Consider the following 15,618-nt stretch of genomic DNA (forward strand, 5'->3'; position numbering starts at 1 on the left):
AAGATAAAATAATAATAATAGTAGGGTTTGTTTAAAGTGCACCCTCCTTTTGTTTCCTGAAATCCAATCACACAAACACACACACACACAACTTGGCGCACTTGGGGCAGTGAGTACGAACACCCAGGGAAGTGGGCAGCCATCCCAGTGCCTGAGGAGCAAGTTGGGCTTTGGTGCCTTGCTCAAGGGAATTTCAGCCGTGGATGTTGAGGGAGGAGACAGCACTGTTCCTTCAATCCCCTGCCCTCTGTTTCAAACCAGGGACCTGTCCCAGACCTGCCTCTCTAAAACTATAACGGAGGTCAGAGCTGATGGTTAAGGTTCTGTACCTTTTGAACACAACAACATTTACTTACACACACACACACCTGTATAAAGCCTGGGAGCATTGCGACTGCTCGGCCCTCAGGCCTAATGGAGCGCATCATTGCTGTAAATGGAGCAGGAGATAAAGTGCTTCTGTTTGTCACCGAGCCACTGCCTCTGCACGTGTGTGTGCCTGCCAACCGCGTGTATTCCCCGTCCAAAGAAAACACACCCTTACAAAAGGCAAGCCTTCCCTGAAAGCTACAGTGTATGTTTAACACACACATACAAACACACAGTTCCCTTTCAGAATAATACTCCCTCCGCTCTGTGAACACTGCACATAAATCAGTGGCCATACTGAAATCCCATTTGTGAATAGCACACCTTACAATTACTCAGTGCCATCTGCCCCCGGCGCAGACACACAGCTGGTATTGACATTACAGAACGACACAGCAGTCCTCAAAAAAAACAACACTGTACAGACTCAGACTCCCCCCAAAAGCAGCTCGCTCAGATCAAAGGGAGAGCACTCATCACTCACAGGCTACTCGCTGCGCTGAGACGCTCATGAAGGGGCTGATACACTCTTCTCCCTCACACACTGGACCAATGTGGCACCAGGAGACACCAGGCCTGAACAATTTGGGGAAGATATTGGTGATTTTCCAGGTCCAGTATTGTGTTCTGGTCTGCTTTAATAACCAAGAATATCTGGCTTTAATTCTGAGCGCTGCGTGTAGGGCACGACTGGTCGGTCAGTTGAGGTTGTTGTACACTTTTTGGCTTCCTCTGATTGGCCAAACTCTGATGAATGTTAAATACCTTCTAAAACCTCTTCAGATGCAGTTATTTTTTCTTTTTAAAGTTTAACAGCATCAGCCTGATGTTTTGATTTTGCCAATGTTTCAAACCAAATATTTCTGACACATTTATTTTATGAAAGAAGAAAACTGGGCGAAGCTCATTTTTAAAAAGTAGACTGATAAATGCACAGGAAAATAGTCTGGCTCAGAATCCTCCTCCTGAGAGTGGAGAAACACACATTATTTCTGTATTACGGTTAAACATTCACTCGGCTCAAGGGTTACTGCTATTTATTTGTGTTAAATCATGTGCTTTAACCTTCATTTATTTATTAATTTAAATAAAATAAATCTACAGAATCGATTGTTTAGGTCCAGCATCAGGACGTGGCTTTAGTTTCCTAAATACCGTGGTGGGTGAAGTACACAAATCGCGTACTGAGTTAAAGTACAGATCACACAAGGTAAAATATGACTCCAGTGAAAATAAAAGTCCTCCATTTACATTTTCACTCGATTATTACGGCTCCAACGTCTTATTATAAGTTCTGTAACAAAACTCTTCATTAGGGCGGTTCGATTCCCGCTCCGAGTGACTGTCTGTGAGGAGTTGGTGTGTTCTCCCTGTGTCTGCGTGGGTTTCCTCCGGGTGCTCCGGTTTCCTCCCACAGTCCAAAAACACACGTTGGTAGGACGATTGGTGACTCAAAAGTGTCCGTAGGTGTGAGTGTGTCTGTGTTGCCCTGTGAAGGACTGGCGCCCCCTCCAGGGTGTATTCCTGCCTTGCGCCCAATGATTCCAGGGAGACTCTGGACCCACCGCGACCCTGAATTGGATAAGCGGTTACAGATAATGAATGAATGACTCTTCATTAATCGACTCATTTCAGGTAAAAATACTTCAGAGTCACTCTTGGTTTCAGCAATTTTTCAGTATAATGTCATTAATTATTCTGACACTGATAAAAGTGGCACAGTGGAGCAACAGGTAGTGTCTCTGTCACAGCTACAGAGTCCTGGAGGTTGTGGGTTGGAGTCCCGCTCCGGGTGACTGTCTGTGAGGAGTGTGGTGTGTTCTCCCTGTGTCTGTGTGGGTTTCCTCCGGTGTGTTTCTGCCTTGTGCCCAGTGATTCTGGGTAGACTGTGGACCCACCATGACCCTGAACTGGATAAGGGCTAGAATAAATGAATGAATGAATTATATCTATTAATAGTATCATAATGCATAAACACTGAAGCTAACTCATTTTGCGAACAAGCCGTTTTGGTAAGATTTATGGGCAATTTATAAGTTTAAGTATAAAAAATAAATAAATAAACAAAACCCCGTAACATTTCAGGCCTTTGCTCATAAAAAACTCTCCAGAACATGGAAGGTTTGTATAAATTCACAAAAAAAGATGCCAGGGTTGTTTTCCTCTTCCTTTGGCTCACGCTGCTGCACTGACGCTGAACTGACTCTGTCTGGGCCGACCCTCTTAGAGTAAAAAGTAAGCTATTTGACTAATGGTACGCTTCTTATGTTTCCTTTGCTAGCTACAACAGAATCACAGCTCCAGTGATTCATTACTTGGCTGTGTGTGGCATTTTAAAAATTTGATTTGTGAATGTGGACCACACCCAGCACGGAGCCTGAAACAGGGGAGGTGAACTCTGAGGAGCCTGGGGAGGAGTTCTGTTTTGGTTTGGGCACGGAAGCCGGATCCCCCAGTCACTCAGCAGGAGAGAGCCGTCCTAGAAGAGAGAGGGAGGTGAGGGGGATGGGTGGGATGCAAACCCACGACATTAAAGATGCCTCCTTGTTTCTACATCAATTTTGGATCAGACACAGCAGTGCTGCTGGAGCTTTTAAACCCCTCTGTGTCACTTTCTGGACAGAGAACAGTCCACCGACCAAAACATCCAGCCGACTGCGTCCTATGTCACTGATGAAGGACTAGAGGACGACCGACACACACTGTGCAGCAACAGATGCAGCTACTGTCTCTGACTTTACATCTACAAGGTGGACCAACGAGGGAGGAGTGTCTCAGAGTGGACAGCAAGTGGACACAGGGTTTAAAAACTTCAGCAGCCACTGCTGTGTCTGATCCCTACCTGCTCTGTGGGGGTCCTGAGCGTTGAAGAACAGAGAGAAAAGAAGCTAACAACTATGCAGAGTAATAGGAGGACTACAGTGTGTAATTGTAGAACTACAGAGTGCTCCTTTGTGGGCAGTGGAGCTGGAGAGTGGATGGTTCTTGTCTTTTCTTCTGTAACAATATGCTGTTTTAGTTTCTTACACATGAACAACACACACTGTCTGTCATTGGGGGCTTAGGATGGCCCTGCGGACGAAGGCCAACATCAATGTACTCCCTTAACAAGACAACGGAAACGAAGCAGAAGAGGACAGCGAGGTTAATCAGTTCCTGGCGGCTGCTGAAGGTCTTCCAGCGCTTTCTACCCCACACTCAAATCAAATCAAATCAAAATTTATTTGTATAGCGCCTTTTACAACTGACGTTGTCACAAAGCAGCTTCACAGTTTCAGAACAGAACATTTAAATCAAAGTCCAATGCAAGCAAGCTGAAGGCGACAGTGGCAAGGAAAAACACACTCTGGCCGTACCTGCTCCTGCTGTGTACAATAAGTGAGGAGACACACGTGAGACGCATGAAGGACATGTGTTTCTAATTCTCACGACTCTCAAAACATGCAGCGGAGCCACTGTGTAGAGGAAGTGTCACAGGTTTTACACAAGTATCTGGAAGTGGCTGCAGGGCACTGATCTCTTTCACTGCTGACAGACACGGAGAGATGGCCTCTCTCTCTCTGTTTCTCTCACCCCATTTTCTCTGTCTATACTCTTCTCTGTGTCATGTCATCATCTTTCTCTCTCTTCACCTGCCTCTTTTCCTCAACCAACCGCTACATTTCTCTTCCACTGCATCATTTTCTACATTATACTCTATTTCTCTCCCTAACTTCCCCCATCTTCTACCCTCATCAGTCTCTTTCTCTTTCTCTATACATCCCTCCCTACACCTGTCTCACTCTTCCTCAAGCTGTCTCTACATTTCTGTCTCTCTCACTCCCTCATTTATTATTTAAAACAGGTACGTTCTCTGTAAATGAGGTGCTTGTCTAATATTAAAGAAAAAAGGTTTTGTGTCAAAATGTAGACGCTGTGTTGTGAGCGAGTGAAGAACAAAGTATGTTTCCAGATGTTCTGCTGATTGTATGGATTTGTTAAATCAACAGCACACTTCATTTAACACAAGGAAGTATTTATCAACGGTTAAAACTAGGGACTGGACGATAACCTCAAATAACACTGGACTGTGAGAGAAAGTCCACACACACACACACACACACACACACACATACGCACACACACACACACACACACACAGACAGTATCACACTCACTGGAATAATGGGGACGGGCTCTTTTTTTCTTTTCTTTTTTCAATTTTAAAGAATGTTTGTTTCTTACAGCTCAGACAAATAGATTTTATAATCTCATTTTCTCAGGCGCCTAAAACGTTTTACACACAGATCAGTCATAACATTATGACCATGTCCTGTCCACTCCACTGTCTATTCTCTCCGATCCACTGACCACACAGGAGTACTTTGTAATTTTATACTTATTTGTTGCTCTGTATACTTCATTCTCTACTTTTTCCCCATCCTTCAATGGACAGTGAGTGTAGAAACAAGGAGGTGGTCATAATGTTAAGATTGATCAGTGTGTGTGTATGTGTGTGTGTGTCTGTGTGTATAAACACGCATGCACGCACAACACACAGATAAAATAAATATATAGATATATACACACTCCTCTCTCCCTCTGTCCCTGAAGGCAGAGGCTGTCCAAACACAGCTCCTGAGTCTGCTCTGGACAATATTAACTCTGCCATACAGCGTCCATGTTATTTTCCATTAACAGCCACTGTTCCCCAACCCAGAGGTGAGCAGAAGCCAGTGACATTTCCTCAAGTGCATGTGCTCAATTTAAAAATTGATGGTGTTTGTTCTAATCTACTCAGGAACCTCATAAACCTCATTAATTCTCCTGAAGTGTGGGCGCTCATCTGCTCTCTCTCTCCTCTGACTGCTACCCTCTTTCCTGTGTGTGACGTGAGGATGAGTGTGTTGTTGTGGTGCTGTTGTGCACCACTGACTCTGAAGCTGCAGTTTTATTTTAGACCACAATGACCCAGAAAGTAAAACCCGAATGGTCCACACCTCGGCTCCTGTTCTGAGAGACGATGGAGATGCTCTACAGATGACCACAGCTCCCTCTCTCGGGACTGAAAGAGCTCAGAGGTGCGTTCATGTATTCCTGTTGTTATAAGAGTGGGGGACACTCTTAAACCGAGACGACCTCGCCCACCTCTGCCCATGCCCATACCTTTCTGCTCCACTGAGCTTATGTGGGGTGCTAGTTTATCTTCTTATTTTCTGTGTGGGACGAGAAAGTGAGGCTAGTTTGCTGCTTTTACAGCAGCTGATCCGTATCTCTCCCTGCCCACTTTGCACTAAAGACACACTAGTCTAATGCCACTTGCATCCGTAATCTCCCCCTCTCTTTCCTCTCACACTTTCTCTCTTTTCCACAGCAGACAGCACTGCGCACAACTCAGAGACCACCCTTCAGTTCCAGTCAGGACCCTTGTAGCATTCATTCAGGGTCTGTAACCCTTATCCAGTTCAGGGCGGCGGTGGGTCCAGAGCTTACCCAGCATCACTGGGCGCAAGACAGGAACACACCCAGGAGGCAGCGCCAGTCCTTCACTGGTTGTTGGTTCAAATCCCACGAGCGGCAGGAAAATTGGCGGCAGTAGGAGTGAAGGAACAGAACTGTCTTCCTCCTCAATCCATGGCTGAGGGGCCCTTGAGCACAGTTCTTTTTCTCTTTGAGCAAAGTTGTTCTTCTCTTCGGCTCCACTTCCTTTCAGATCCATGGGGTCGAGCTGTTTACGTACAATCCTTTAATAACCAGATTAATAGCTCAATCAGAATAGAACACATCCTCGTATTCACTTCAGTGGGAATAGTGTAGTCCATTTAAGGGCCATTCGGAATACAGTTCTTATCAGAATAAACAAGGGGGATAATCCCTTAAACATGCCCTTAAACAGAAGAAAAACAGCCTTTAAAACACCTGTATCCGATTACAATCCCAGTCGGAAAGTCTAAGTACGTTCTGCACAGGAGCCTGGCTTCTACAAGGCAACAGCAGACGGCATCATCACTGGACCAGGGTCTTACTGTGTGTTCTGTGGAGGGTGAGATAATCTCATCAACTCGAATAAAGTCATGAACGACTGCCATGTCTCATGGAAATTTGCTTCCACTCAAAATCTGTGAATTACTTCAAGGGTTTTGAGGAAAGTCGCTAATGAGAAATGAAGCTATATAACAAAATAATAGCTTGAGTGCTCTCTCCCCTATGCCTGTGCACAACACCAGCTTCTCTCCGCTGTTTTCTAAAGGGCCTGGACGCTCTAGTTCTGTGTGAATTAGGTCGGCGTGTCTGCAGTAGCCCCTACAACCACATGCTTTCATCATATTGTTGGACATGACGCTTTCCTCACACCTCTGCTTTATTATGTGCATGTAAAGAACACCTTGCTGAATTTGCAATCATTTTAGAGCAATTTTAAAAATAAACACTGAATGCTCTTTGCCATGGAAACATAAACATACAATGCTAATTGTACACAGATACAGATATTCACAGAGCCCTCTGTCCATACTCGGTTCCTTTTATCCGTGCTCGTTCTCGGAAAGCTAATGGATAAAGACGGAATGGAGCAGTAACACTGGAAACTGTGGATGAATTCCTCATCATTCACACCAGTGTAAAAGACACACCGAAGTATGTGGGCAGTGAAGGTTACAACGTTTGAAACAGACCTATTCATTTACACACGTAAAGGGAGTATAGATGAGCCTTTAGCGGTGCTCTGCCCTTGAGTGTCATTTTAGAGCTGAATACTTTAGCAGGAATGTGAACAGAGAATTTCATTACAGTGTTGAGGAGTGTGTGCATATAAACACCTCAGTCTTAATCTGTAATTGTGCTGGGTCTCTGAGTGGGAGTGTTTTGGGGTGCCTTGTCCTTGACAGTTGACTTTCCTCGTCTTTAAACAGGTGAATTCACTTAGATCTTACATCCTTGTCCTTGACCTAGTTGCTGTTTCAACTGGAAAAGAAACGAAGAACGAAGGGACGTCTGTATCTTTTTATGAAGTAACATACACAGTCAAATATATATAGGGTTCTTTGGTGCAATCCCATACAGAGGGCGTCAACAAACAGGACCTCAGTCCAGGACCTGAAATGAGTGACGGTTCTATCTGGATAATTAATTACAATAAATAATAATGTTCATGAAGCATAAGTAGCTAATGCCTAACATAACTAACAGCTAATCCTGTAAATACAGCAATACCTTCATCAAATCAAGCTATTTGTTTCACCTGTGCAGCATGACATTTTAGCAACTGGGCCTCATTTTATATGAATTAAATATAACTGCCAAAGTGGAACCATATGTGTATCCCCAAAGAACAGTTAGAGGGATTGTTCTTTAAAGAAATTTTGTGATTTGCGTGACAATGAGTTTTTAGCGTTTTAAAGGGAACATATGGAAAAAATATCACATTGTGCATTAGCACATTAATTTTTGGCTCCGGAGTCCACAGAAACACACACTGTATATAAGACCTGCCAATCAGTTTGGTGTGAGCTGCTCTAATGTAAAGAAAAAAAAACATGGGGTTAAATGTGCTGGTCTGATTTAGATTGCAGAGATTTTAGAATTGCCACGCCCCCTCGTCTGAATCTGTCCAATAACAGCGCTGGACCCGCGGTTGGGCGAGAGCACAAAGAGGAGATTAAACACATTCTGAACAGGGCTGTTCAGACGGGAGAGAAAAGTGCTGTGTTGTTTGATCCTAGTGGTATTCTGACCATTTCACAGACATTTTAGGACAACCCCAGAAACTGTTCATTTGTGGATAAGGGGGATGGCTTTGTGTGAGAGTTTGGGAGAAGACAAGGTATTTTGACCCTTTGAGCATTTACACTGGAATGGGACGCCCTGGAGTAGCTGCACATGAGCTTTAACTCACCGTGTCCAATGTCAGGAGTGCTTCAGATGGGTTTAAAGGCTTAGCGCACTGAAATTGTACTCTGTGTAGTGATGAATACACGGTGGCTTAGTGGTTAGCACGTTCGCCTCTCAGTGCTGGGATCTTGGGTTCAAGTCCCATCAGGGTGGAGTTTCCATGTTCTCCCCGTGTCTGTGTGGGTTTCCTCCGGGGTCTCCGGTTTCCTTCCACAGTCCAAAAAAAAAAAAACAGAGGGTAGGTGAATCTCTAATAAATGTCCTGATGAATGAATGTCTGTATGTGTGAGTGAATGTGTGTGCGCCCAGATATGGATTGGCGCTCTATCCTGGGTGAAACCCTAGTGCCCGATGCAGTCCTCCAGATGAATGGTCGTTCCTGGTCGAGAGCGTTCCTTCTCGCCAGTGTGTGTGTGTGTGTGGATGGAGTGTTCTGAGCGTTCTGAGCAGTGTGGACTGCTCATTAAACTCCTCATTAATTCCCTCCATTTTAGAATGGAAAACTGGGAGCAAATAGCAGTACGAGTGTCTTGTCCGTATGCTGCAGCTCTGGTCCACATGTGGACCTGGGTCCGGTCCAGTTTCATTTATTTCGCAGGACCGGGTCTTTGGAACCGCAGATTTTAATAAAGACCCACGCCTCCCAGACTTCAAAGAGGTGCTTCCCAATTTGTGCTGTTTTGGATTGGGATTTTATGAGGTTCAGTTGTAAAAGATTACGGCTGTAATCCTGCAGTTATTCGGTCAATAATGAACACCCTCACACTGCAGAGACCCCCACAGAAACCTTTCATCTGGTCGGACTTCTGACCACAGACTCGTCTGGTTCAAAAGAACTATTCATTTGGACATTTGTTCCCCCTTACTGTAGTAACAGCTTCTACTCCTCTAGGAAGGCTTTACACTGCATGTAAACAAAACATTGCTGTGAGGATTTGATGACGTTCAGTCACTGGAACTGTACTGAGATCAGGTGCTGATGTTGTTTGATTTGTTCTGGATCACAAACAACACTCCAGCTCATCCCATAGGTACCGAATGGAGCTCCATCTCCAGAGAGTTTCAGTGCTGGGGGCTTTATACCCCTCCAGCCCACGCTTGGCATTAAGCACTGTGACCTCACACTCATGTGCAGCTGATTTAGAGCGCCCAGATTCTGTGTCCACTGCGGCTGAAGCTTATTGGTGTATCGTCAGGGGCGTGTACACACTTTCAGACTCACAGTACCCTGTCTGGACCTCAAGGCTGCACTCAGAGCGGACTCTGGCTCCAAGGAGAAGCCGACGTCCAGATCTGTGTCATTTCTGTTCAGACCTTTGGATGAGAGAAGTGTCTTGAAAAAGTGTCATTGTTTCTCTCTCTCTTCCTTCTTAGCACTGTCCCTGCTCTACCCATCTTTCATTTTCCTACTCTCTCACACTCTAATTCTGCCCTCTCTCTAGATCTCCTTTTACTTTACTTTCTCTTCATTCCTCTCACCACTCTTTCACACTTTTCCCTTTATCTTTCAGTTTGTCTTTCTCTCCACCACCCTTTTCTCTCATACACCCACTGACCTGCTTTCTCTCCTGATCTTTCCCTCTCCTGCTCTTCTCTTCTCTCCCATCTTATTTTCTTCTCTTTCCCTCTTCTGTTATCTCCCATTTTTGTTCTCTCTCTCTCTCTCTATTCTCTTTCACACCCTTCTTCCCTTTATCTTTGGTACTTAATACATTTCTCTACTACTCTGTCCCACACCTCTTCATTCCTTTCTCTCTCTTTCCCTCTCATGTTCTCCACTTCTTTCTCCCATCTCACTTTTATGTTTTCTCTCTCTCTGTATACATATCTATATTTATCCATGTGTGTGTGTGTGTGTGTGTGTGTGTGTGTGTACAAAAATCTATACTTGTTTTCTAAACCAATCAAGTACACACTGAGAGAGGGTGTTTACCCTCATTTACCCAAAGCCAAAAGGTTCTGCCTGATGGTCAACACACTCAAAGAACTGTCAGAGAAAGCAAATATCCATCCGTCAGGAAACTGGACCAAGGGTCACACTCTGTGCACAAAGCCGAAGTGTGTCCAGAGCAGCAGAAACACTCAGGTATCAGAACCACTGCCTTATAGGAGATACATTCTCAAGAAAATCACTTGTTCAGTGAAGGTGAAAAGAAATTTGAGCATCTGGAGCCCACCAGCCCACACACTGTGAAACAAGTGTGGAAACAGTGTGAAACAGTCAGTTTTCTGTGCGTTGCCTGAGTCAGAAAACATAGGACCAAACGAGCCGTTCTGATTCCGCCCCGCTTCTGACATTACGCGTAGACACATTAGAATCACCCCGCTCCCCTCGTTTGAGTCTGTCCAATCACAGCGCTGGACCCACGTTTATGTGAGAGAGCAAAGATGAGGTTAAACGCAGCAGAACTGACACAACGAGCACTGAGTAAGAACTGAGAAGAAAGAGAACAGATTGAGATTGGCTAAAAACAGAACTGTGTTCCACTGTGGAGAAGAGAGGGCTGGGGAAATTTATACCCCTCCATTTGGCATTGAGTTTGGTGCCCCCTGCCTGTTATCTAGGACTCATAGATGACCCCAACTTGAGAAGAACAGAAGCATGTGAAGACAAAAGCTCTACACACTTGCAGGAGTATACTATCAGCCCAGATCTGCTGTCACCCAAAAGACACCCACACGGGGTAGTACAGGCTTGATCTTGGGTGGCCATCTTAGTTAAACATCTTGACACTCACTGGGAGAATCATGTCAGAAACATCATCAACACACCCACTCACTGTCTGTGAAGCCTCCTCACACACTCTCACCTGTCGACAGTTTCACACACTCACCCAGTCACTTACACCTGTAGACACATTGAAACAGCACCCAGAGCAAACCCACACAGTTGCAGAGATAACACACCAGGCTGGTCACAGAAGTGACCCGAGGCGATGACCAAAGCAAGGACCCCGAGACCCCTGAGACTCTGCAGCTGTGTGGTGTTTACACTACCTGCTACTCCACCCTGATGCCCCTCTGGCACAAATTTTTGTGGTGAATTAGATACGAGAGACAGAGCGTAACTGAGAAACGTAGCCTCCAGGACCAGAGGTGGGCTCCTCTTACTCATGTCCGCCTGCTTTCGCACCACGTACAGATCTGAGTCCACACACACACACACATTAGCCATGTCACATCTCACGTGAGGAAATTATTTACAGTAGGGCACGAGGGATCAGGTGCGTCGCCTTACGTCACGAGATCCCGTATTTTGATATTGAAACTCTACTGCCAAAACTTTGTGGACAGCTGCTTATACCACATTTCTTCTGTTGAGAAAGTTAATAAGAGTTTGTTTGTAAACATTTGCTGCAGTAACAGCTTCTAGTCGTCTGGGAAGGCTTAAAGGCTCAAAGAAAAGGTGGTGTTAAAGTCTAGTTGTGTTCACTAAAGGTACATTACATTCTCTTCTCCAGAATATATTTGTAATCTTTAATCACAGAACTGTGTAAAATAAAAGAGCATAATAAAAGTCCTGGATATGAAGTGGGGCGTATGAACTCAACACAACTTACAAAAACAAACCTACAAATATCTTAGAATAGGGTACAGTTATGTTCCCTAACTAATTGTATAGAAATGTTCCCTTGAGGGTACAGTTTTTCTGACAGTGTAGTGGTTGGAACATTGCTGTGAGCATTTGATAGTAGCTACTGTTCCTGGTCCGTGTGTTCTGAATCACACACACCATGCCAACGCATCACAAAAGTATTGGATGTTGAAGCACTGTTGCTCAATGCTACCCCTCCAGTCGACGCAAGGCGCCGGGCATGGTTTCTCCTGAGTGTCTCGTCTGGTCTCCTGCTTTTCTACAGAGGTTGAACAAGGTTCTGCAAGTGACTCTGAAATGAGGTTGACCTTACAGTAGTGCAAACACAGGTTCCTAGCCTTCCTAGTCCTATTTATTTCAATTAGAGATTAAAAGAAAACCTTCAGAGACTCCTGAAAGTCATCTTGAGTAAATTGCCCTCATTTCTTGAACAAGAAGGGCCCCGAGGAAGTGCTGCCTACTGCTCAATTATCTGGATTCCGAGGTTTGAAAGCCTGTCAACTTCAATGTGATCTACACCTGCGGTCTCTGCCTAAATCGCTTCGGCTGTGGCTGTGAAAAAGACAACACTAAAAAAAACAAACCAGCAACCTGTGAGCATTCATAATTGACTGCATTTATTCTGAATTTAAAAGAGTGGGTTTTTACTTCTTTACCCATTTGCTGGTTTAGTGAGAATACACCAAGTTCTGGACATGAGAATGCAAACGTTTAAATATGATTTAAACCACTACATAAAGCATTTTCAACTTTAAAAACAAATACAGCTCAATTCAAAGAAATCACTCCATGCAAATTTAGCCTAACGTGTACTTGCATGCATACAACAATCAGCCATAATATTAAAACCATTCTTATTTCCACACGGTTAAGTGTTTGTCCATAGTCTACCAGTTGCTCTATATACGTGTTTGCCCTTTTTCACTGTTCTTCACTGGCCAGGACCCCCACAGAGCAGGTGTTTTGTGGTGGTGGATCACTCTCAGAACTGCAGTGACACTTACGTGGAAAAAGAGTACGTGAAAAATAGTGACTTTCCACCAAGCAAAAACATCCATCTGACAGCGTCCTGTGTCACTGATGAAGGACTAGAGGACGACCAACACACACTGATCAGCAACAGACGGGCTACTCTCTCTGACTGTACATCTACAAGGTGGACCAACGAGGGAGAAGTGTCTCACAGAGTGGACACAGGGTTTAAAACTAAAGCGGCACTGCTGTGTCTGATCCACTGCATCAGCTCAACACACACTAACACCACGTCAGTGTCACTGCAGCTCTGAGAATGATCCACCACCACATCGTGCTCTGTGGGGGTCCTCTGAGGGGGCCCCGGGTATTGAAGAACAGAGTGAAAGAAGGCTAACCGTGTACGTAGCGCAACAGATGTACAGTCTGTAACTAGAACTAAAAAAATCGCCTATATTATCAATGAAGCGGATAACAATAACGAGGTGGTTTTAATGTTGTGGCTGGTCGGGGTATAAGGACCCGGTATAACCTTATGAGAAGCTGGGTTACCTACCGTTTAGGTGAGTGTCGGACCTCACGTCCTTTCAGAGGAAAACTCATTTGATTCCACAAATCCCTCAGCTCAGGGAGAAGGCGTCGGGGCAAGGGGTCAGGGAGATCTCGGGACAGATTTTTATCGTCCAGATTTTCGCCGATAGTCCCTCTCAGGTCAGGTCATCTCCAAATCATTCTGCAGACATCTGTAAATCCATCAAACCGAGGGGAAACTGTGAGAAAAGTCAGTTTTCACACGGTTAAAAAATTCCTCACAAGGCACAGAGAGAAAATTCTGGAAGCGTCCGTTAAAAAAACGGCCAAAACTTACACGAAAACGAGAAAACGACTGGATTAAAGGCAAAGTCAGGTGTGAATTTCCCTCAGAGGAGCAGCTCTCAGGCGGTCTGTGAGCTCTGGGAGAGGGAGAGAAAGTTTCTGAGGCAAAATCAAACTCTCTGAGGGGAAAAAACAAAAGGGGCTGGTTTCGAGAGGAGGGGGGGGGACTAACTACAAGAAGAGACGACGAGGAACATCTGCTGAAGGACCGAGAAACACTTTGGGAGTAGTTTTAGTAGGGTTCAAACCTCTGCAACTCTCTCTCTCACTCTCACTCTCTCTCACACACACACACACACACACACGGCTTGCATTAGAATTTACGTTTTACCAGCCCTGAGTTTCCCAAGAGATGTTTAACCGCTAAGAAGTGCTCTTCCACACGTAGGGTGCTGTAATGACACGAGTATAATCTTACTTTTAATTGTAACTATTCGTGAAAAAGACTTTCAGAGGTGCTAGATCTCAGGAGTGTCCTAATGCTTTTTATTGTTCTATATGTTTCAGTAATCATGTTTATTTCTATTCGTTTCAATCATATTTTTATGTTTTAATTTATATTGTCTTAACTCAATCACACAATCACGTGACCAAAATGTACTTTCATTATGGCCCTTCTGGTTGTATATTAGGTTGGCACGGTGATGCAGCAGGTAGTGCCACAGGGACTTGGAGGTTGTTGCTTAAAGTCCCACTTCGGGTGACTGTCTGTGAGGAGTGTGGTGTGTTCTCCCTGTGTCGGTGTGGGTATCCTCTGGGTGCTCCAGTTTCCTCCCACACTCCAAAAACACACGATGGTAGGTGGATTGGCGACTCAAAAAAAGTGTCCATATGTGTGAGTGTATGTAGCCCTGTGCAAGACTGGCACTCCCTCCAGGGATTCCGGGTAGGCTCCGGACGCACCGTGACCCTGAACTGGTTAAGGGTTACAGACAATGACTGTATGAATGTTTTTCTTGATTTCAACACAAAGGACACTGTATAACTTGCATCATATCAGTGTGGTATTTTTTTTTCCCCTGAAGGGACACTTTGGTCCCTAAAAGATGGGATTATGTCACTTGGGATTGTAATTTTCAAATTAGGTTACACGAGATCACATTTACACCATTCATTAATTCATTTGTTCATTCATAAAACATGTACGACCTTAAGTTTATAAAAGTGGATCCTCTGGACCCTCAGGAAAACTGGAGGTGGGAGATGGAAGAACATCAGCTTCTACTCCATCAACATCCACGGCTGAAGTGCCATTGAGCAAGATGCCTCATCCCTAACTGCTCCCCGGGCTGGCTGTCCATCACTCAAGGTCCCTCTCTATCTGTGTGTGTGTGTGTGTGTGTGTGTGTGTGTGTGTGTGGTGTTTGTGTGTGTGTTTTCCCTGATATGAATTAGATAAATGCGGAGAGTGTTTCCCCAGGGGGATTAATAAAGTTAATCAATTAAGTAAATTTCTTCTTTTCTTCACGTAATAAATCTGTCTTTAAAAGAAAGAGCCTCTGTTGTGGAGTCTTTGTCCTGTTGGTCATCATCTTATTAGTTTAGAACGAATAATCTACATCAGTCTTTCATTAGAGATGTCCAGGCTGGGCCCTTTATACTGATCTCTCTCTGCGTTTAGCTCTGAAATCTGAACACACGACTGCATCTGCTCTGACTGCACACATAATAAACAACTGCAATTAAAAACCTCTAGTAATATTTTGTGTGTCTTTATTTTTTATGTTTATTTCCTTCTACAAAGTGAGATGAGATGAATTGTCTTTGTAGACACTGAATGAACCCGTTTATGCTCCACAGAGCGGGTCTTCCACATGGAGGTAGACATGTTTACAATAGGATTAGTACAAAATCTGATGAATCCAGGTCACTATGTGGAAGTAAATTGCCATTTCTTAACATGGAAAGAATCACTGGAATAAAAGGCAGCATCTTTG

General features: G+C 44.5%; 1 protein-coding gene and 1 long non-coding RNA gene across 2 annotated transcripts in view; one reads left to right on the forward strand and one right to left on the reverse strand.

Moving 5' to 3' along the window:
• Nucleotides 1-13,833, reverse strand: part of LOC136665017 (uncharacterized) — a 32,199-nt gene extending 18,366 nt beyond the window's left edge. Inside the window, exons 1-2 of the mRNA XM_066642561.1 lie at nucleotides 13,674-13,833; nucleotides 13,362-13,548 (exon numbers count right to left, since the gene is read on the reverse strand). The gene's annotated coding sequence lies outside the window, so the exon portion shown is untranslated. The remainder of the gene's footprint in view (nucleotides 1-13,361; nucleotides 13,549-13,673) is intronic.
• On the forward strand, nucleotides 13,569-15,097 carry LOC136665018 (uncharacterized). Its single transcript, XR_010795196.1, has 3 exons — nucleotides 13,569-13,712; nucleotides 14,314-14,478; nucleotides 14,867-15,097. It is a non-coding gene; the product is annotated as an uncharacterized lncRNA (long non-coding RNA).
• The last annotated feature ends 521 nt before the right edge of the window (nucleotides 15,098-15,618 follow it).

Source organism: Hoplias malabaricus, chromosome 13, assembly GCF_029633855.1.
Source record: "Hoplias malabaricus isolate fHopMal1 chromosome 13, fHopMal1.hap1, whole genome shotgun sequence".
Taxonomy (NCBI): Eukaryota; Metazoa; Chordata; class Actinopteri; order Characiformes; family Erythrinidae; genus Hoplias; species Hoplias malabaricus.